The sequence below is a fragment of the Podarcis cretensis genome (genome assembly GCF_951804945.1).
Source record: "Podarcis cretensis genome assembly, chromosome: 9".
Lineage (NCBI taxonomy): Eukaryota > Metazoa > Chordata > Lepidosauria > Squamata > Lacertidae > Podarcis > Podarcis cretensis.
Genome location: NC_137178.1, coordinates 31,888,509 through 31,912,051, shown reverse-complemented (window position 1 = coordinate 31,912,051; position 23,543 = coordinate 31,888,509). Strand labels below are relative to the sequence as shown.

At 42.2% G+C, this 23,543-nt stretch overlaps 1 long non-coding RNA gene across 1 annotated transcript in view; it reads left to right on the top strand.

Annotated features, from left to right (window-relative positions):
- LOC307224091 overlaps positions 1 to 13,968 on the top strand; it is an 83,479-nt gene extending 69,511 nt beyond the window's left edge. The window contains exon 3 of the long non-coding RNA XR_013842420.1: positions 13,891 to 13,968. This is a non-coding gene — a long non-coding RNA (uncharacterized lncRNA). The remainder of the gene's footprint in view (positions 1 to 13,890) is intronic.
- Positions 13,969 to 23,543: the final 9,575 nt, after the last annotated feature.

Here is a 23,543-nt window from a genome sequence, read left to right as displayed (position 1 = left end):
CTTCATGGTGAGTACAGGCAACTTTTTTTCTTAAAAAAACCAAGACAAGACAAGACAAGTAAACACTGATTATGTAGCATAAGCCTTTCTGAACTATTGGATCTCACCAAACTGTTCCCTGCTACCAACATAAAGGTAAAGATAAAGGACCCCTGAAAATTAAGTCCAGTTGCATATGACTCTGGGGTTGCGGCGCTCATCTTGCTTTATGGGCCAAGGGAGCCGGCGTTTGTCCGCAGACAGTTTTTCCAGGTCATGTGGCCAGCATGGTTTTCTGGCGCAACAGAACACTGAAACCAGAGCAGCTCACGGAAACGCCATTTACCTTCCCACTGGAGCGGTACCTATTTATCTACTTACACTTTGGGGTATGCTTTCGAACTGCTAGGTTGGCAGGAGCTGGGACCAAGCAACAGGAGCTCACCCCATCGCAGGGATTCGAACCACCAACCTTCTGATCGGCAAGCCCAAGAGGCTCTGTGGTTTAAACCACAGCACCACCCCCATCCCAACCAACATAGACTGCTGATAATCTAAACAATCTCAATTTACAAATCATAGACCTTGCCATTCTACTCATGAATTATTTTTATAGACATCCATTTGAATTTAGTATCCCAACTCAACATGATCAAAGTTCACAGTCATGGGGAAAATAATTCTGCGAGAAGGTTCACCTCTTCAGGCCTTCCTCACCTATGTGAATGGAGGGAGGCCAGAGCTATTAGCTGAATCATGGCTCAACTCTTCCACTCGCCCTGATTTTACTTTTATGAAAGAATAAGACCATAGTTCTACCTGACAATTACTCTCTTTCTACTGGCACCACTTCAAATCTAGTACTTTTTAACTGAATCAATTCACAGATTCAGCTGCAAATCAAACTAGGACAAATGATCTTTAGGAAAGTATAGCCTTCTGGCTAAACTTATCCTTCATTTTAATTTCCTGAAAAGTCAAGTCAGTATGTGTGCCATTTATCCTTTGTAACACCCTGTTCTGCATATTGTACATTGTAGAATATTAATACATTGTACTTCTTTGGACATCGGTTTTAAACAATACCTGTGATATTCAGGTGTTTTTACATCATAAGATCAATAAATCAATGATTAAAACCAGAAATACAAGTGATATAAAGTGTATAATAACAATAAAAGTGTGTGAGAGGATTGTTTAAGTGACTATCCATCAAATAAATGGCTATTACTGGATTCTTACACAGTGCTCCATAGTCTATTAGAAGGCATAAACCCATGATAAAACTGCCATCTACAACACGCAGTTCTGGTCCAGCAGGAGCTGACAAATACTTACAACTTATAATCCTCATAAATGACCCTTTATAAATAATGTACTTAAAACCATTTATAGTACACATCAGTCATTTCTACAACATGTTTATAATATAAACAAAATTTATGAACTCTTCTTAAAAAAATTGTTCTGACATACTTTTCATTGGCCAGAAGCCTTGAAATGGATATGAAGTTCCTCTCAAATGCCAATTATTCAGGATAGCTTAAGGAGTTGTCTCCACATGCATTAGAGAACATTTTATCTCACCATTTATTTTTCCTCCTCTTGGAACTCCCTGCATTTGCAATGTAGTTTCAGATATCCTACAAGTTTCTCTTAGGCTATGTACTTTGTTTATTTATAAACACATTTCAGTTCTGTAAGGGAGTATGGAACAAAATAGTCTAATGCCTAAAAATTCACAGTTCCTCCTAAGAATCTTCCACAATGTTCTCCAGCTGTCTATAAACTGTTTTATTCCACTATTTGTAGGAAATGTCTTGCCCTCCATTTTCCATTTTGTCGCTTGCTTCATTTTTGTTTCAGAGAGCCTTCTGTTGTGCTTTTCTGTTGTTCAATATTTACTTATTTAATTAATGATTTTTAAACTGCTTTTTACATGGCGGTGTACAAAATGACCACCATGGGTAGCACCATATAATACAAAGTCTTCAAATCCATTCAAAAGCAGCTTTAAAAGGCCATAGAACTCAATAGGACCGAATAAATAATATGTACACTCATTGCTAGGTCAAATTAAACTTGTATGTGGAAACCTGCTAGAGGTAGTATTTTCATAGCACCTCATATCATGTCAAAGGCAATATCTTTCAATGGAGATAATTCATAAATTCAGCTGTCAATCATCAACTGACAAGAACGGTTGTAAATGAATTTGTGAAACAGCACTTTGAGTCCAGGAATTGAGAAATATGAGTGTTTTACAATTTTCCAGCTACCACAGGCTATTCAGCTCATTGTCCTTCTTTGACAAATAAAGCAAATCTCTCCAAGTATAGAGAGGATTTACCAATCAAACAATAAAAGACTTCCATATTTCCCCCTGGAGGTCTTTGGCATACCCATAATAGCAGCAGTGGTTTTTTTATTGATATATTTTAGGTGTTGAAGGCTGCAGTCCTATATTTCCTGGGAGGGTGTCCTAGGAGCTACAGAAGTTAAAATCAGATCCATTGACAGATCCATTTCTCCTTTGTGTCAATGGAGAAAACACCTTTTTAAGGGGTTTAATTTACTGAGACAATGTTTTTCTATAATGTGTAAGAGTTTACTGCATGTGTGGGTGCTATGTAAAGTTATTTGAAGGGTTAAGTTTCAAATAGTAAGTATTCATTGGTGGCTGGTCAGTTGATTGTTTCTTAGTTGCATAAGACTGGTCTGGGAAAATCTAGGTTCTTTCTATACCGAGTTACGGGACTTTACAATTTCACTTCTGGTTGACTTGCTGGGTAGAAATTATTGGTCACTCATTGGATGGGAAAAGTGGTCTAATGAAGGGAGAGAGTTCTATGCCACTCAAATCTGAGTGATTGAATGGTAGGCTGGCTGGAACATAAATAGTCCAGTTCTAGCATGGTTGAGTTTGTGTGTGTGTGTGTGTGTGTGACTGTTTGAGTGTTGACCAGCAAGCAGCAGCAGCAGCAGCTACAGAATCTGGGTGAGTAGATTGAAGGCAGAGGACTGAAGTCTGAAAGCTAGAGCTGAGACTGGTGGAAGATAGGCAAGAAGCTATGGAGGCTCAGATATGAAGGTGGAGTTGGCGGATAGGAAGGGGTGGCAGCTCCTAGTAATAACAATAACCTTACAAAAGAAGAAGAAGAAGAAACCCTTAAAGAAATGGTAACCAATTTAAGGATAACCACATTTTCCCCAACACAACTTTATAGTTTACAATAAATTGAGGATATCTTGTTAATTTTAAAGTCTGGCTGGCATTGTACCATATCTAAAGTTCCACAGTTACTGGGTGATAGCTTGATTCATTGGCAAACAGCATAGCATAGAAATATGGTGTCAGTGGTTAGAATGTTTCTGAAATATATGTACAATTATGGGAGTAAAATAGGAACCTCTCTGCATACTTGAATCAGCAGTGGCAAAGTGAAGCTGGTTCACCACAAAAGTGAAGTAACACTCCGCAGTGCTACAGCAACTTCCATGTCTCTAAGCATACCACTGTTGGAGATCTCACACTGGTAGGGCCAAAAGGGGACATGTCAGGCTTTTATGTGTTGCTGGTGGACTGGAGCGGGAGCAGCCAACTCATGGTCCACGAGTAAGGCTTTGCTCAGTAGTGGGCCTCTGACTGACCTGTTTGAATTCAGGATTTTTGTGGGCAGTCCTGCCCTGAGGTTTAGCCAGCCAAAGAGTTTCTCAATGACCGACAAAGACTGCGTGACCCTTCTGCCAGCTATTTGAAGTATTATAGTTATGGTTATAAAAAAATCAAGGAAGAGTGATATCTACCAACAGGAGAAAATGTGGCCCTTTAGATGTGTTTGGACTACAACTCCCATCACACCTGACCATTGGCAATATTGGCTGGCAGTTTATGGGACTTGGCATTAAACAACATATGGAGGGCTACAAGTTCCAAATCCCTTCATGATACCTCAACATTCTTCACTTGCCTGCTCTTTTCTGGGGACCAAAACAAAAAACCCAAACAAACCCAGGAGATGACCTTCACCTGTTGACCTTCCTGTAAGCTTCCAGAGGCAACTAGCTGGTCACTGCTGGGAAGAGCCTGCTGGACTAAATAAATATTGGTCAAATACAAGAAGTCAATTCTTATATTCTTAGATATGTAATTTTGGAGAAATCTGCCTGACTGCTAACCCTGTGTTTACGTAGACTTGTTTACAAGAACATTATTTTGGCTTTATATAACCGTTGTTTGGCATGAACTTATCTGCCTTGCAATGGAAAATGCAGTGATGCCGGTTGTGATGACTGATACATTCCTGTAACCAGCAGAGTTCCCTTTGCTGAGTTAGCCTGAAATGGGATGCCTTGCCTCAAATACAGGGAAGTTAATGAAAAAAGAATTCATCCCAACTTACCAGCTGTATCCCCCACCCCACTCCTTTTATGCTCATAAAAGAAGAATGAAAATAGCAAAGCAACCCACAGGTTTTAAGAGACTGTGGATCCTGAAGTCTCCTTCTCTTAGTTGAAAAGCAGCTGCTAGTAGTAACATAGCGGTGCTGATGTTTGGAAAATAAAGATTTGTTTGACAGTAAGTTTCTTGATGTGGGTGTGCCAGTCTGCAAATCACACACACACACACACACACAGAGAGAGAGAGAGAGAGAGAGAGAGGGGGGGGGAGGGAGGGAGCAAGGAGCAAAGACACAGGGTCACTCCAGATTGCTATCCTTGCCAACAAAGATCCGTATAGTTAAATTTATGGTTTTCCCAGTAGTGGTGTATGGAAGTGAGAGCTGGACCATAAAGAAGGCAGATCGCCGAAGAATTGATGCTTTTGAATTATGGTGCTGGAGGAGACTCTTGAGAGTCCCATGGACTGCAAGAAGATCAAACCTATCCATTCTTAAGGAAATCAGCCCTGAGTGCTTACTGGAAGGACAGATCCTGAAGCTGAGACTCCAATACTTTGGCCACCTCATGAGAAGAGAAGACTCCCTGGAAAAGAACCTGATGTTGGGAAAGATTGAGGGCACAAGGAGAAGGGGACAATAGAGGACGAGATTGTTGGACAGTGTTCTCGAAGCTACCAGCATGAGTTTGACCAAACTACGGGAGGCAGAAGTGTCTGGCGTGCTCTGGTCCATGGGGTCACAAAGAGTCAGACACGACTAAACGACTAAACAACAACAACAAGCAAAATGAAGATGGAAGAGTGCTGCTTTCATCCAGTGCTCAGACTCCCAGCCTGCAACATGGGACTCACTTTCACATTTTCACACTTGACTTAGGATCCCTCCAAACTGGTGGGTTTGGGCTTTGTTTGTTTTTGCAAGTGTATTCTGCAATATATTACTGATGCAATAATACTGTGTTAGCAGTTATGCTGAACTTCTCACCCACCCTTCCATTTTGTTCTCCAGTGCTACCTCAGGATTTATTCATTATTGCCAGCTGGAGGAGCACTCCTGTGTTATAATGCTACAAAAGTTGGACAAAAAAATAATAATGGAACATTCGTAGTATAAAAAGTTACAGGATTACAGCAGGAAGTTCTGGGATATGCACCAATTGGAACAAAGCAATATGTCTTCCTCCACCCAAAGTCTTTTTCAGGCACAAAAAGTATTGAAAGTGGATCACGTGATATCAGCAACATTGGCTTCTGCCAGAAGAATATCTGCAGGCTGTAACTTCCTGCCTCTCCCTCTCCATCAGCGGCGATCATTTCCAAGGACAGGATTGGGTAGAGAGGCAATTGTGTTGCCTTCTAGTGCCTCTCCATCTGCCATCAACACTGAAACATTAGGCTTGCAGCCTAACCTTTTAGGAAAGAACTGTATTCTGTTTTACATTGGAGAATCTCAACATGTTAATAAAAAAAGGAACATGCCTGTCAGGGAACTGCCATCAGAGCCAGAAGGAGAGAGAGGGCTCCAGAGGGATTTCGGAGAGCGCCCCGGGATGAGGAGAAGCAGCCCATCTTCTGGGGAAGGAAATCAGTGTAGCACCAGTGGAGAAGGGGGGCAGATGGGGGAATCGGCGAGGCAGTCCCTTGACTCCTCGCCGGGGACCAGCGGGGAGAGCATGGGTCCGCCGCTGCCCACACCCTCCTTGTGCAGAAGGCTTCCGCGCAGGGAGAGCAGGCGGAGACTAGGCGTCAAAGAGCTTCTTTGCTGGAAGAAGTTCAAGAAACACCCACTGACGGATTCTGCCAGCAATTGAGACAGCCACGGGCGAGTGGCTGTCCGGACAGAAAAGGTGTGGCGCCGGTTTACGCACGAGCAACCCCTAGAACCATCACAATGCCCATATCAAAATAAGTACATTTCAAAACTGTTGAGCAAAAAACAAACAAACCCAACCATTTATTTAATGGCAGACTTGTTTCTGAGGACAGAACTCATCATCTGGGCATTATTAAAGTGATCTCTTTTTAAAAGAGTTTTTTTACAGAGTTTCTTTCATAACACTTGAATGTGCAGACATCCAATGATGTGGAATGTTGGAAGAACAGATAAAAGGAAGTACTTCACACAACACATAGTTAAGCTATGGAACTTGATCTCTTAGCAGAATAATTGAGACAACATTAAAAAAAAAATCAAAAAGGTACAATGTCTTTCTTATCAAACTTTATTAAATCTCAAGAACATACATTAATTACAACAAATAATTAGTATTTTACCATACAGAAAAGTGATTACATTCATGAACATATATATTTTATTTACTCTTCAATTGGTGGAATCCATTTATCGTTAAGATGTTCTCCTCTTGTCTACCATCTGTCACACTAATCAATTCCGTAAGTTTATATTGCTGACTTAAATTGCTGACTATTCTTTCACTTATGATGGGGACCCAGTTTTCCATTTCTGTGCAAAATCCAGATGAGCAGCTACTGTTAGATTCTATATTAACTCCTTATGGTATATTTGTTGATCTAAATATCCTAATGAAATTATCAGGGGGTCTAATGACAAAGTATAAGGTGTCATTAAAGATACTGTCCTCATCACATCTCCACAAAAGATTTTAATTATTGAATGAGTCCACCAAATATATTTCATATCAGCCTTTGAATGCCCACATCTCCAAACGCGTTCCATCACAAGTAGTGTAAATTTTACTCAGTCATTATGGAGTCACATACTATTGACCAAGCAGTTTATAGTGATTTTGTCTAGTTTATATCTCTATTTGTCTAGTTTAGTTTAGAATCATGTTATTTCCTGAGTTAACCCACCATTCTTTTTCAGATATTTGTCTGTGAATAAGTGTTGGTGGTGTTTACCATTAGAGGAGAAATTATTGGCCCACAAATGTGGATAACAAATAATCCTTTCTGTAGTTCTGCCTGTCCTGAGACCAATGAAATAAGATATGTTGGAATTTGGGAATAGGTAACTGAAAGAAAAGGTTGATGAGGGATGGAAGTCGATACTCAGAAGACAGAATTCTTAGCTGGTAAAAATTAGCACAACTTTTAAAAGAAGTTTCTTTTTTTTTTGCACTAGTGAGCATCTGGGCAAATAATGAAATCCGAGATATAAAACCTAAGGTAGATCCAGTTCTGTAATGCCCTGATAGAAACCCCTTAAACTGCTGCAGAGTGAATACTGTCAGAAAAATAAAACCAGACCAAATAATACACCCCATTTTAACTTTGCATCAGAAAGAAGACATAATTAAATGCAAAAAAATAATAATGTGCACAAGCGAAAAAATGAGAATAATACAATTCAAGATGTTGAAATGACAGACAAGTGAATCACCAATTAGAGAATATTACAAAGAAAGAAAGGATAGAAAATGAAATGAAATGACCACAACATTCCACAGACAGCACATCATGTAAATTGGTGGTTGTGAGAGCGTGAGCAGCATCGAGGCAAATCCGAAGAAGGAAAATGTAATCAACAGAAGGAATGAGTTCTATATATTGACCCCATCACGTATAATGTCTTATTAGCAGCCAAACCATGAATGACATTCATACCCAGAATCATTGCAAATGATGAATTAATTTCAGTTTTGGAATCCTCCTAAGTGACACCATCCTGAGCAAAGGAGCAGCTGATTGCAATAAAGAGATCACAAAAAGTGGAAGTGCCAAAATAGCTTAATTTACTGCAAGTCACTATTAGGAATCTGGTAACGCTACATTCTGCAGACTTAACCCTGAACAGGCCAAATGAATCAGATTATATAAATTATGAAAATGTTCTTTGATTTAGAGATGGAAAAGAACAGAATTGTATTGAATACGAGGGGGGGGGGGGAGAAGGAGTCCCAGGCTTTACATTTGTTCTTGGATAGAACAGGGTCTGCAGAGCAACCCTCCAAACATAAGATGAGCCTGCAGGATCAGGCCAGTGGCCCATCTAGTCCAGTATCCTGTTCTCACAATGGCCTCCAATTTGAACATGAATGCAACAGCACTCTGCCCACTTGCAATTCCCATGGCACATCTGAAAGAGGCGGTAGAACATAGCAATAATGGCTAATTCTCTTTTAAACCCATCCAAATAGGTAGCTATCACTGCTTCCTGTGTGAGATGGTTCTATCATTTTACTATGGGCGCTATTTACAGTGGTTCTGGTCCTACCTAATGGACTGAGTTCAGAGAGTGGCATTGGGAGAATACTTTTGGGCGTAGCAGTTATGTTATGGGATGCTTCTGAGTAGACATGTTATGTTATGGGCTGCTGAAGGCACTATTTTATACCCAATGCTATTTAACATCTATTTGAAGCCTCTGGGAGTGGTCACTAGGGGTTTGGGGTCAAGATGCCAACAGTATGCAGATGGCACTCAGCTTTTATTTCTCCATAACATCTAAATCAGGAAAGGATGTACAGGCACTGGAGCAGTGGTGGGATGGGTGAGGGAAACTAAGCTGCACATCAGTGGAGGCACTGAAAGTGTTTCCTGTGTCCAAGAAATTGGTCAGTTGCCTGCCTTGGGTGGGGTTGTGCTCCCTGTGAGGCAACAGGTATGCAGTCTGGGGCTGTTTTTGCATCTCACTTTGTCACTGGAGTCCCAGATAGGCTCAGTGGCTAGAAGCGCCTTTTACCAGATGGAGGGGTGGACTTTGGTAATATGGCACCTTGAGCAAGTACAAAATTCGGTGCCCCCCAAATATTTCATGTTTTGGTACTTTCAATAGGTACCCATATAAATATAGGAATGATGATGATTTGCAATCCTGTGGCTTGGCATCTTGTACAGTGGTACCTCGGGTTACATACGCTTCAGGTTACTTACACTTCAGGTTACAGACTCCGCTAACCCAGAAATAGTACCTCAGGTTAAGAACTTTGCTTCAGGATGAAAACAGAAATCATGCTACGGTAGTGCGGCAGCAGCAGGAGGCGCCATTAGCTAAAGTGGTGCTTCAGGTTAAGAACAGTTTCAGGTTAAGTACGGACCTCCGGAACGAATTAAGTACTTAACCCCGATTTAGGGGAGCCAACTCCACCGCCCTAAATCCGGCACTACCAGGTGTTACAACAACTACATAGTGGTAGAACTTGGCCTTCCATTTTGTATCTTCGTTTAGTGGAGTGTATGTTTGTTATATATTAAGCTTGGATCCTAGAACAATAGGCAGGTAAGATCCTAGAATGCAACAACTGATTGGCTTGCAGGAGAAGACCAATCAGGCTCCAAGAGGAAGTTAATCAGCCTATTAGGCTGGTAGGATCATAGAATGCAACAACTGATTGGCCTGCAGGAAAAGACCAATCATGCTCCAGGAGGGAAGCAGAATCAGCCAATCAGGCAGGACTCATGTAAATAATGTATATAAAAGCCTGAGGTTTTGGGGAAAATTCAATTACTGTTTTACAAGCTGCAATAAAGAGCATGAAATCACTCCAAGTATATTTCAGTGTTCTACCATCCAGTGGTAGAACAGCATCTTAAAAAGTAGAGACATCACCTTGCCGACAAAGGTCCGTATAGTAAAAGCTATGGTTTTCCCAGTAGTGATCTATGGAAGTGAGATCTGAACCATAAAGAAGGCTGGTGCTGGAGGAGACTGCAAGAAGATCAAATCTATCCATTCTGAAGGAAATCAGCCCTGAGTGCTCACTGGAAGGACAGATCCTGAAGCTGAAGCTCCAATACTTTGGCCACCTCATGAGAGGAGAAGACTCACTGGAAAAGACCCTGATGTTGGGAAAGATGGAGGGCACAAGGAGAAGGGGACGACAGAGGATGAGATGGTTGGACAGTGTTCTTGAAGCTACAAACATGAGTCTGACCAAATGGCGGGAGGCAGTGGAAGACAGGAGTGCCTGGCGTGCTCTGGTCCATGGGGTCACGAAGAGTCGGACGTGACTACACGACTAAACAACAACAACAACACCATCCAGTGGAATATTCTTGTGATATTTAGTACTGGGTGTACTTGGTGTTAGGGGAGGAGTAGTACCTCTGGTGTGGGACACATCATGTTCCTTCTGGGATAGTTTGTCCACCTTTGGTCCCCACCCTGCACTCAGCTCTCTCCTGTGGCTCCTAGAAGCTGTCAGCATGCAACAGTGGCCACACTTGGGAACAACAACAACTGGCCTGCTAAACCAGGTCAGGGTAGCTGATGGGTCTCAAACCCTCAAAGAGCTAGGGATTTTCTCTGCATGCAAAGACAGGCTCCAGTGGATTGAGTGGGTGAGACTAATAGTGGGTCCAAGCATAGGAGCCAGCTCCTAGAGCCCAAGGGGTCTGTGTCCCCCAATAAAATATTTGAGGGGGCAAAGCCCCCCAAAGTTGATAGGCATTTGCTATTCAAGTGGTGTGTGTGCACTATGTCATGTGATCGGTTATGCCTAGCCCTCCATATTTTATTAAAGTTGGCACCCCTGGGTCCAACAGTCAAGAAGGTAGCTTCTGTATGTGCTTTAGAGAGAAGTGAGGGGCAGATGGGTCTAGTCTACCTGGGAACGTAGCCCATATAAGAGAAGGAAAACTCTGAGGCTAAACCTCTGCTGCCTTGTGGGATATATTTGGGAGAAGAAAAGGCTACACAAATATAGAGTGGAATTCCTAAGATGCTTGGCTGGCAAGCTGTACATCTCCTTCTGATAACTCCTGTTGCCAAGCTTGTGCCAAACATATTGCTCTGCTTTCCTTTGAACCACATTAGTGAGGCTGAGAATGGGGTCTTCTCGTCTGGGCAGTCTAAGACCTCCAGACAAACTCTCCAGGCTTGTGCCCTGGGAAAGTCACTTTGGTGCTGCTAATGCAGCAGTTCGACTTCATCCCCAGAGGTGCACTCCATTGTCTCTCGAGATAGACTAGGAGTCAGCAACCTTTTTCAGCTGTGGGCTGGTCCACCGTCCCTCAGACCATGTGGTGGGCTGGACTATATTGGGGGGGGGGTATGAATGAATTCATATTTCACACAAATAACCCAGAGATGCATTTTAAATAAAAGCACACATTCTACTCTTGTAAAAACATGCTGATTCCCAGACCGTCTGCGGGCCAGATTGAGAAGGCGATTGGGCCGCATCCGGCCCCCAGGCCTTAGGTTGCCTACGCCTGAGATAGACCTACAACAATTCTGTATAGAAAAGAATAAACATGTTTTGTTTTATTTTTAAAATATCAAACACCTAGCAACTTTCTGTTGTTGACTTTTCTCCAGCATGTCTTCCACTGTTAGCAGAGGAGGATCTGTGAGTGTTCTGGGAATCAGAGTATTGTGGCTTCAAGAATTATCTGCTTAATCGGCAGTCTTGGTGAAAACGTGTTAAGAGAATTTTCCAGGGAACATAGTCACAGTGTTCTGCCAGCACAGCTTGGTCTTATGCCACATGTGTGCTTCTTACATGAGAAGGCTTTGCCAAATTTCTTCATTATTATCAAAGTAGAATTTTTATGATTCTGGCATTATCTTACCCTCCTTGAGAATTATAATTCCCTTTTTTTTAAAAAAAAATGATTGTTGTCTCCTACATACTTCCATCTTCCAGCAGCATACAAATCAGTCTGGCTAACCTGATCCAAAAGCACTCAGACATACCCCACTCACCCACAAAAACAAATCTCACTACAGCCAACCAAAGGCAACCAACCACACCCTAGGCTACCCCCAACCTCTCTCACCACCAAGGAAATACAACAAGTGAATAGTAAGAGAACCCACACAAGTGACGCTGCCACAAAATCCCACACATACACTTAGTAGAAGAATAGAAGCATTGCCACCCAGCCCCACCCCACTTACCATTTCCCCCCTCTTTCCTCCCTAACCTAACACTGTACATAACACTAATGTCTCACAACAAATGAAACTGATCCATAGAAAACGTAACTTGAAAAATGAGACAATGCCCATATTTTGTAAACATATATATATGAGAGAGAGAAAGAGACTTTCTTTATCAACTAGCATCTGACCCATTTTGTAAAATATTATTTTTACAGGTGTCATTGTCTGCTGTCAAAATTCCATAGCTCATAGTGAAGGCAAGGTAGTTGAGAACGTAACCCATTTCACTCCCTGTGTGCTCTTGTTTCACACCAGATGAACGTATTTAATTTTCAGTGATCTTTTTGATGGTTTTACGGGCTTTCTTTAGATTAATTCCAACAGATTGGGAAGAGAGCCTTGTGCCGTGTTTGCTTGGTGGTGTCACCACTCCCTCTGTGTTAGCATCAATTGTTAAGATCACTGTTGTCAATTTGTTTGATTTAAGGTTGCATTTAAGGTTTTACTATTCCACCCTATATCTGTTTTATTTTAGCCACAGCTAGAACTCAGGCTCCTCATTGATCTACACCACCAGCACTTGTCCTGGTGGCTGCTGTTTTCCTGCAGGTGGGGTTGCCATACACTGCCATCTCTTTGAGAACTGTTGGACCTTTTCCCTATATTGAACTGGGACCCAATGAGAAGTCATTCCCCCACAAACACCAAGAGAAAATTAAACTTTGCAGCAGGAATGCAGGGAGGTGAGGGAAACAGCTAGTAACAGATTTTGTTCTCTGAACCGCCCTGAGACCTCCGGTGTAGGGCGGTATATAAATGCAAATAATAATAATAATAATAATAATAATAATAATGTGCAAGTCAAGTGTAATTCTTGGATTTAAGGTGGTACAGACTGTGATCATAATAGAACTAATTCAAAATTGAAAGAGCATACATCTGAGCAAATGTGTTTTGAGTTGAAGTGTAAAGTGTATTCATGGCTTTCCATTTCTTGATTAGATACTCTGCATTAAAGGAGAATGCCTGAGGATGAATGGTGTATAAAATATCCAAGGGATGAGGGTGAAAATGGAAAAAAAGGAAAGAAGGAGGCCTAGGAAAGAAGGAAATATAAAGAATCATTTCCTGTTCTCTTTTACATACCTGGACACCAGATTTTCAGAGTTCTTCTTCCTCAGAGATGAGCAGAGGAAGCCATAAACCAAAATTATTTTCACTTTAGCAGACTTTACGATCAATTTTTCTGAAGCCATTTCTGTGCTAGGTCATGTCTATGCCTAAAATGGCTGCCTATACACTTACATTTGGAACATATGTATTCATTTTAGAAATGCAATACATAGATACATGTGCCAATATTGCTATTTGCATACAAATAAAATTTCATTCATATATATGCACTTTGCACAGCCAGTTTCAATGTAACTTTTAAAATGAAATTGTTTCCAGAATGATTTGTGTACTTCTATAACTTAGAGCCTGTAGAAGATAATCCTAAAAAGTAATATGCTGTTCTTGACCTTTATTCAGACCTAATCCAGATGATTGGGAACATAGGAAGTTGCTGTCTATCAGATCCATCTAGTCCAATATTGTCTACTTTGACAGGCAACAATTTTCCAGGTTTTTACACAGAGGTGTTTCCTCCATAGCCTAAATGTGTACTTTACTCCTGATCTATGCCCTCTCCCCAAAGGCAGATGCATGACCCTGGTGTGATTTCAACACAAAGACTTCCATCTGGAGTCACATGTGCTACCAATGCATCCCAAGGGCCATACCGAATCATCTATTAAGGTAAACTGAAATGCTTTCTCTGTTGTCTCTTAAGAGTCTTCAGTCAAATTGGTACTGTGGATCTTCTCATAGCTGACAATCACATGACATAACAACTAGATTGTCCCATTCCATGGCCAAATCAATTTCCATTACTTTGAAAACGATGATAATTGCTCAAACATAAAAAGGGGGGAAATGGTTCTGGCTGCAAAATGTAAAAACCAAACCAAACCAAAAACAGCTTTGCTGTACAGCCAGCTGTGAATTTGCTGCATGTTAAGGACAGTTTGGGGGCTTGTGCTGCCTCTTCATTTTCCTTAAGATGGTAGGTGCTTTCAAATAATGGAGAGCTTTCCACCATTTTTGTAAAGACTTTGCAGTGGGTTGCTTAGATGCAGGACTACTTGTCAGCCCTACCAGTGTTCATCATTTCCCAGATCTTGGAAATAACAGGAATTGGCTGCTACTGAAATATTTAAAATGGCACATATGCTACAAATACTAGTGTTATAAGCTGTGAGGTGCATGTCTTTCTGATGGAGCTCTAACAGTGTTGGATTCTGATTGTGTGTGTCCAAAGTGTCTTACACACTTTTCATCCATGTAGAATATGATCTGCAAAGCTATGCATGATGAGACTATTCCTTAGACTCCTCAGCAGGGTTGTAGCTTCTCCGTAAAATATGATTTAAAAACTCAGTAGGACATTACAGAAGAGTACTACACCAATTCTTACATAACATTTAGCCTGTTTAGCATTCTCTGTGTCCGTTAGCTGTGATTAGCAATTGGAATGGACAGATGGGGCTTTCCTGTAGTAGAATGGGAGTCATGACATCATTATCTGTAGACCTTGGGAGGTTAGAGGTATATTTAGATGGAAGCCCCTCTGGACTGTGTGATCTGTGGGGCTGAATATGGAATGCCTTTGGGACTAACCAGTCTCACCCACCAGGAGTTGTATGTTCCAGGGCTGGGACTCATCTTAAGAGTGGGGCTCAGGTAAGCGTTTATGATCTAGTCACTCCCTTATCCTGAGCAAGGTGGCTTGCTCAAATTGAATTGGGTTACTTCCATAGCATTTACCTTCCACTGACATCATAACTGAATAATATGTGGCCCTAATTCATGCCCACTTACTTTTGTCTTGCCTCTTATTTACCTACTCCAGACACAATTTCTGTTTGTAGACATTAGTGCTGTCACAGCTGAGAATGAAAGCAAGGCTCTTAAAAAACATCACTTGGGTTCTTCTGATTTTTGTAATGTTCAGTGAGAAATCTCTCTATAAAAAACACAAGATGGTGGTTGACTTCCTGGCATTCCTGGATATATGTTTTTTTAATTCTGTTTTAGTCTGGCTTCAAGAAATAAAATACCTTTGGTGATAAACTGAAACTGAGTAGAACAAACAGAAGTACTCTTGGATTATGGTGGTTTATCAAAAAATGGAAGTTCTGTCATTTATGGGAATGTTTTCACTTAAAAATAAGATTCCACATTGTTGATTGGCTGAAGTGACACCCATACCTCATAGTACTTTTCATCAACTTCAGTTGATACATCTTCCTGGAGAAATGATCTGGCCACAATTTTCTATACATGAAGAAACACCTGACACGCACTGTATATGAGTCTGCCTTTGAAATGTGTTCAGAAGGCACAGAATAAGAGAGGAAGTTACCTAGTTTGTTGTACAAAAGCAGCAAATCCACTTTAATTGTTCAACTTACATTTGCCAGTATATGACTGAATCCCATCCACAAAATAGTGACAGTTTTGAAACAACTTAAGTGTGCATATGATTTTAGCCTTTGAGGTTTTTTGAGTAAGCTAAAATGTGTGATGTCATTGTGCTAAGCCTTCTGAAAGATGTCAGAATGAAGTATAAAGAGACATGGATTCCTGTAGATCAAGGTCATGAAAAGCTGGGGATAATTTTTGCTTTAGCTTTCATAGACCTTGTGTTAAAACATGGAGTAGTCAGAAATACTCTGGAGAAACATTTCCGCTGTGGTTACAGTACATCTGTGACAGGGTTCAGTTATTGGGTGAACTGTATGCTTGGGATCTGTAAAAATGCCTCTAAGTTTTTAGGAGAAAAATAAAATGAATGCAATCTGTGTCATTTAACTATCTGCAGCGAACAATAAAATGGGTACAAAGGGGGCAATTCATTCCCATATGGAAATCCTATATGGATTTCTGTGTTTTTAGACACTTGCTTAAAAATATTGTATACATTTAAAATATCTCTCCATGCATAATATTATAAAATTTTTCAAAGCTGACCTGCGTTCAGGATATATACATTGTTATTATTTTTCTTCTTATATCATCATCCAACACTAGAAATACTCAGAGTAGGCCTATTGAAATTAATGGACTTACTTAAGCCTATTGATTTAAATGAGTCTATTCTGAATACAACTAATGTTATATTTCACTAATTATTTTTAAACCTGTTTAATAGTGGGTAGACATGACAGACGACAGAGCGATTTCTCCAAGCAGCTCTTTATTTTGTAAGCTGGAATAGAAACTGAACAGCAAACAGCTCAGCCGGCCTGCTTTTATAGGCAGCTGGCTGTCAAACATTGTAGCAAGAACAACCCAGGGTTTCCCGCCTAAAATAACTGACGTGGACCTGAGTGAAAACTACATACACAATACTCCTGGTGGCCTGAGTGAGAACTTCAATACATAACACCCCTCCCCACCGAGATAAGGCGTTAGTTACAATCGTAATGGTTTCCTTATATACAGCACTACACGTAATGGTTCAATTAGGCACAAAGCATATCGGTTACATTTCACATTACTTCCATTAGACCAACAGTGTTACATGTCCAACAACATAGTCCTTTAAATACGGTCTACTGGCCTTGTGGATTTCCTGGGCGGAGAGTTCAACAGCTTCTGAGGCCACGGCCTCCTCAGTGGCTTTCTGCAGCGTGAGGTCTGGCATGGCGAGGAGATGCCGTTGCAGACGGATGTCCCGGACCCCACAGATGATTTGATCCATCAGGGCATCATCTAAGTCTCGGAACTCGCAGTGCATTGCAGCCTGTCAGAGGGTGGTGGTGTAGTTGTTGATTGACTCCCCCTCTGCCTGGTTCCAGTGGTAGAACGCATGGCGGGCAGCAATCTTGGACGGCTTTGGTGCGTAGTGGTTGCGGAGCTTCTCTTGAATCGTGTCTCAAGGTGCTGCCTGGACTGCTAGAGGCGCAACCGATGCTCAGGCTGTCGCGAACACTTCGGGGCCACAAAGGCTGAGGAGAGGCCCCGCTTCTGCTCTACAGACCCTCTTGTCAGCTCATTTGCTTGGAGGTAGCAGTCAAACCGAGCGAGGTAGGAGTCCCAGGATTCAGAGGCTGGGGCAAACGGCGGTAGAGGCACGAGTGAAGCCATGGTTCCGATGCCGACGTGGAGGCGATGGATGGTACACTGTGCTCTAGCCAGAACGGTCAGCTCTGAATTGGTTCTGCTCCGTGATTTCGCTCAGTGTTTCAGCTCCGTGATTCAGCTCATCTCAGAGGGTGGCCGTGTCTGGCTGTGCTCTGATGTCCATTGATCCCACCTTCGTCGCCAGTGTTTAATAGTGGGTAGACATGACAGACGACAGAGCGATTTCTCCAAGCAGCTCTTTATTTTGTAAGCTGGAATAGAAACTGAACAGCAAACAGCTCAGCCGGCCTGCTTTTATAGGCAGCTGGCTGTCAAACATTGTAGCAAGAACAAACCAGGGTTTCCCGCCTAAAATAACTGACGTGGACCTGAGTGAAAACTACATACACAATACTCCTGGTGGCCTGAGTGAGAACTTCAATACATAACAAAACCACCTTTCAACCCAGAGGTGGGTGAGTATACAGATGTAATCAATAAAGTACAGCATATCAAAATCATTATTAAAACTATAAAAGCAATTAATATCAGCAACACACGGGCCACATTCATACATTTAGAGCACTATGATACCACTTTTAACAGTCATGCCCCCTAAAAAATAAACACTGGAAGCTGAGAGTTGTTAGGACACCTCTATTCCCCTCACTGAACTAAAGTGATTTAACAATAATCCTTCTGAGAATTATAGGTCTGGGAGGTCCTAACAAATCTCAGCAATAAACTGCAGCTCATAATGTGTTATGTCCAAATGTTTTGTAAAAAAAAACCTTGTTGTAGATAAATAAGAAGAAAAAAACATTCATAGCAAGAGGAGATTCTGATAGAAAGCATGAGCTTTCTGTTGGTAATAGCTGTTTGACAGTGGAATGGACTCCTTCAGAGAGCCGGTGTGGTGTAGTGGTTAAGAGCGGTAGTATCGTAATCTGGGGAACCGGGTTCGCGTCTCCACTCCTCCACATGCAGCTGCTGGGTGACCTTGGGCCAGTCACACTTCTTTGAAGTCTCTCAGCCCCACTCACCTCACAGAGTGTTTGTTGTGGGGGAGGAAGGGAAAGGAGAATGTTAGCCGCTTTGAGACTCCTTAAAGGGAGTGAAAGGTGGGATATCAAATCCAAACTCTTCTTCTTCTTCTCTTCTTCAGAAGGTGGTGGACTTGTCTTCACTGGATTTTTTTAAACATAGATTGGATGGCTATTTGCCAGGTGTTCCCCATCAGAGATCCTACCCCTCCCCTAACATCCCATACTTCTATGCCATTATCAAAGTAGATCCCTCAGTCACAGAAGATCTGTTGCTTCACATTCTAGGAGTCTTACACCAAGAGCTCCGGAGTCATTCTAATTTGTTTGCATGACAATAACTGGCTCATATAATATTTTGAAGTCTAATCCCACTCAGTCATAGCAAAATGTAACAGGGATGGGGAAAGAGAGAGAGAAATCATATGTTCTTAGCTTTGTTGAAATTTGAGCAACATTTTATAAAGATGTGAATGGAAGAGCTGACCTTAAATGGATGAGGAATCATTATGCAACCAGTATCTATCTATGATACCCCTTAAATGTTTGCAAAGTAAATGCAGATTAGGCAGCTGTCATGTCCACGAATTGACTTATGCCTTCCCTTCATGTAACCAAATCACTAGTTTCATAGTACTTCCTGGGAAGAGCCTGAGATCTCCAAAACACACAAGCCCCTATCCAGCTTCCTGACTGTAGGTAACGCTGCAGTCATTTTGGATTAGCGATAAACGGTAATGAAATTGGAAACAGGCCCTCTTCGGCTTTACATAAGAATCTGCAAAAGCATGAATACTTGAACCCAGAAAGTGTGATTCCAATTCAAACATCATAAAATAATACACAGTGCATGCTTAACTGCATGCAAGGCCATGTGAACATAATAAATGACATTGCCAGATGCCCAAGACAAATATGGTTTCAGCACTCAAATGTACAGAAATTTTGACTGTGCCTACCTACACTGCTGGTGAGGCTTATTGTTAGAAGCAGTAATGTATTATTATTATTATTATTATTATTATTATTATTATTAATCATTATTAGTCACATGTTGCTTGCCATTAGGTTGTGGTACCATCCACTTATTCCTGCAAATGTCAAGCCCCAGCTATGATAGCTATGACTCACTTTGCCCCATTCCCCCCACACACCTGCAGTGTGCTTATGCAATGTGCCTATGTGCGTACAGTACATTACAAGATCACACTGAAAGTCACATAGTGTGGAGGAGAAAGTCTGTGTTGTGAACTGACAGGATGACAGGGAGGAGGAAGAGGAAGAAGAAGAAGATGATCCTGGTGAGGGGTGTATCTGTGTCTTGGAAATATTGTGGCAAGCAGGAAATGGGGAAGGGAGTATTCAAAGGGTGATGGAGGATGGCAAGGGGATGGGGGTCAGTGCACAGGAACCAGAACTGCAGGACCCACCACAAGAGCCAAAGGGGCCCCTGTCTACAGCGGGTTCTGAGGCATAGGGAACAGCAGGAGGGGCGCTACAGGAGGCTGAACGGGCCCGCAGCCCAGCTCCCTAGCTGGCCAGGTGGGGCTCACTAGCTCTGGGAGGAGGTTGTGATTCCTCAGCTGGAGTAGGCTTGGAACAGGTGAGAATTTGCCATTGCAATGCTATCTCTTGGTGGATTTGATGAAAAGCTGTACTTCAAAAAGTATCTAGCTTCTGTGATTCATCTGCCAAGTTAGCCTATTTTCTATACTATCAAATAGTTCTGAACAAGGGTGGCTCACTTGTGCCCTCAGGGCTGCCCTCAGCCAGTATGGTCAATGGTCAGAGATGATGGGAGCTGTAGTATCCAAACAGTAGCGGCCAGTGTGGTGGGGCAGAGCTGTGGAGCTATCCTCCCATCTCTGGCATTGATGCAGCCTACCTGGGCAGGGCTGGGGCAGAGCAGGGTAGTGGCAGAGGCAGATATGGGGAAGTGCAACCAGTTTGGTCACACTGTGCATGGAGTTTCAGGGGCACCATAACTATTATGTAGACTAGAAGACAAGAGCTAGGGGTGTGCACCAAATTCTGGTATTACACTGGGCACTGTTGAAATTTGAGACCCCAAGATCTGCCACTGGTAGTGGAGCTGGGTTGGCCACAGGCAGCCTCACTGGATTGGTTTGGCCAGTACGTCCTTGTTGTCAACATCTGGAGGGTCATAGATTAAGCCACCACTGGTGTAGCAGGTAGGGAAAAGACTGTAGCACAGTGGTCAAGCAGCCATATGCAGCTGCCAATGGCTATTTTAAACAGGAAATGAATTTCTCCCAACCCTGTTTTTCACCCAGGGGTTTTTCCTGCAGGGTGATCTAGCTTTGCTTATGCAGTAAACTCATCTGTTGTTTTAGGATGCATTCTGTATTTTTTTCAGTTTTGTTGTTCACCACCATGATATTTTTCGAATTTTGGGGTTTATAATTTTTTATTTTTTATTGCAAATGATAGGTAGATATCTAATACCCAGAGATGCATGGTGCTTTTGTGTGCAAAGCATATGCTCTTTATCATGGAGCTACAACATGTTGTGTGATGTTAGCGAATCATACTAGGTGCTGTAAAAAAGTTAGTAAAAAAGTTTATCTGTCAAAGATTCATAAAGAGGGGGCATGCATTGATTGGGCAGGAGGAGAGCAGATATGGACAAAGATGTGCTTCCTAAAAGTTCTCCCCTTGAATACAGTTTAACAATAGGTAAAGGTAAAGGTACCCCTGCCCGTACGGGCCAGTCTTGACAGACTCTGGGGTTGTGCGCCCATCTCACTTAAGAGGCCAGGGGCCAGCGCTGTCCGGAGACACTTCCGGGTCACGTGGCCAGCGTGACAAAGCTGCATCTGGCGAGCCAGAGCCACACACGGAAACGCCGTTTACCTTCCCGCTGGTAAGCAGTCCCTATTTATCTACTTGCACCCGGAGGTGCTTTCGAACTGCTAGGTTGGCAGGCGCTGGGACCGAGCAGCGGGAGCGCACCCCGCCGCAGGGATTCGAACCGCCGACCTTTCAATCGGCAAGTCCTAGGCGCTGAGGCTTTAACCCACAGCGCCACCTGTGTCCCTTTTAGTTTAACAATATCCCCTTACCATTCCTTATCATATTGTGCCTGCTTATAATGCTTGATCCTAAACCTAGCTGCATCAAGGTGAATTTGAAGTCACTGTGTGAGAGCCAGTGTGGTGTAGTGGTTAAGAGCGGTAGTCTCGTAATCCTGGGGAACCAGGTTCGCGTCTCCGCTCCTCCACATGCAGCTGCTGGGTGACCTTGGGCTAGTCACACTTCCTTGAAGTCTCTCAGCCCCACTCACCTCACAGAGTGTTTGTTGTGGGGGAGGAAGGGAAAGGAGAATGTTAGCCGCTTTGAGACTCCTTAAAGGGAGTGAAAGGCGGGATATCAAATCCAAACTCTTCTTCTTCTTCTTCTTCTGTGTATAGACATTAACATTCCTTTAAAGTAGACGTGCAACTCTTCAGCAGGCATAATTGCTCAGATTCAGGATCAGGCCTGAACTATAAACCAACATAAAATTTTAAGTAAGTTCTATGCCACGACGATAGAAAGTTAACCAATATTAGGAACAATACTGTGTCCTAATTTTTGAGAAAAAGCAACCGATACAGACTTGGAACCGTTACTTTTTCCAGGTAGCAATGCACAGTCGCTTCTTCTGTTAAAGTCACCGAAGCATTGTAGGTTTTTATGAGAGGGCAATAATGTTCCAGTGAATAGGCTGTGTGTCTCACCTTTTCCAAATGTGCTTAATGACTTGGATTCAGAATGTGGGCCCAGATCGGTGGTTTACACCTGTTTGTATAGAGCAGTTTTAGCTCTTTGTGCAGTAAATTTGCCTGAAGCAAAAGGCAGGTGGTTGGATTTGATCTGCTCAGCTGCAGGTTTGAGGATACCATCTGGGCTCTGCTTCAGGCAGCAGTAAGTACTGGACTGGCACTGGGCTCTCAGCAGTGGGTGTTATGGTCCCTCTCTAAAAGTTTGCCACTTCAAATTCAAAAATAAAGGAACAAGAAGTTTCCAAAAAAAAAGGTAACATTCTGCTGGGGAGCCTGCTATTCATTGCTCTCAATCACATTTTTTATTTTGTCTTCTATTGTGCATATGATTGTATGGAAATCTGTCCATGCAATTTGCTCTGTGGAATTTTAACTCACCCTTTCCTGGATAACCTTTACTCCAAAACTTCCAGTTCCACAAACGAAGAAAGAAGGAAAGAAAATATATTCTAAGCCTCTTTGGCAAAGGGCTAGTTATGGGTCACTTAAAATGACCTGTGATTACTATGCCAGTGAATAAAATGTCAGAAGTAATTCTGGAAAGGCTAAAGCAAAAAGTAATTGAAAGGCCTGATCAGTATGGATTACATGAAATTGCATCTGTTTCTAATATAATACGAACACTTGCATTTATATTATATTGCAAACAAGATGCACACTCTGAAATGTACTGACCTATTGCTAATATTACATAGCATACCAGCCTTTGGAGGAATAGTATCATGCATTTTGATCAATAGTGAAAACTACTAAGATTTTAAAATGCATGACAATGCATCCAGACGAGCCTGGATGAATTCTCAAATGCCCATCTCGTCCAACATTCTGTTCTTACAGTGGCCGAACCAGATTCCTGTGACAAGCCAACAAGGAGGGTTTGAGTGCAACAGCACTCTGATCCACAGAAAATGTGTGAGGGGTTTGGTGCAGAGAGACCAAAGAATGATGTCAAAAAGTGTCAGAACAATTCAGTCTATTGCTTTATTAGGAGAGAAGGCAAATGGAATTGGGCTAGAAATAGGAGAAGTGGGAGGATAATAAGACCATGTAGAGTAGTATGCTTGATGAATCCCTCCTGCTGCCCCCAGATGCATCTAGGCTTGACAAGGCAAGTGATCCAGGTGTTGCCCCTTCTTAGCCTGTGGAAACTGAGTAGGACTCAGGGGCACAGCCTGCTGTGACAGAGTGAGTCATTCAGAAGAGGAGGCATGCTCAGTGATGTCACCCAGAGAGGCGGGGCATCAAAAGAAGACAGAAGACTCATGCCACTAAGAGGAGTGTCCATTCTTAAATAACAAAAAAGTATCAATAAAAGTAAATGTAGTTCATAAGACATCCTATCTTTTATATGGCTC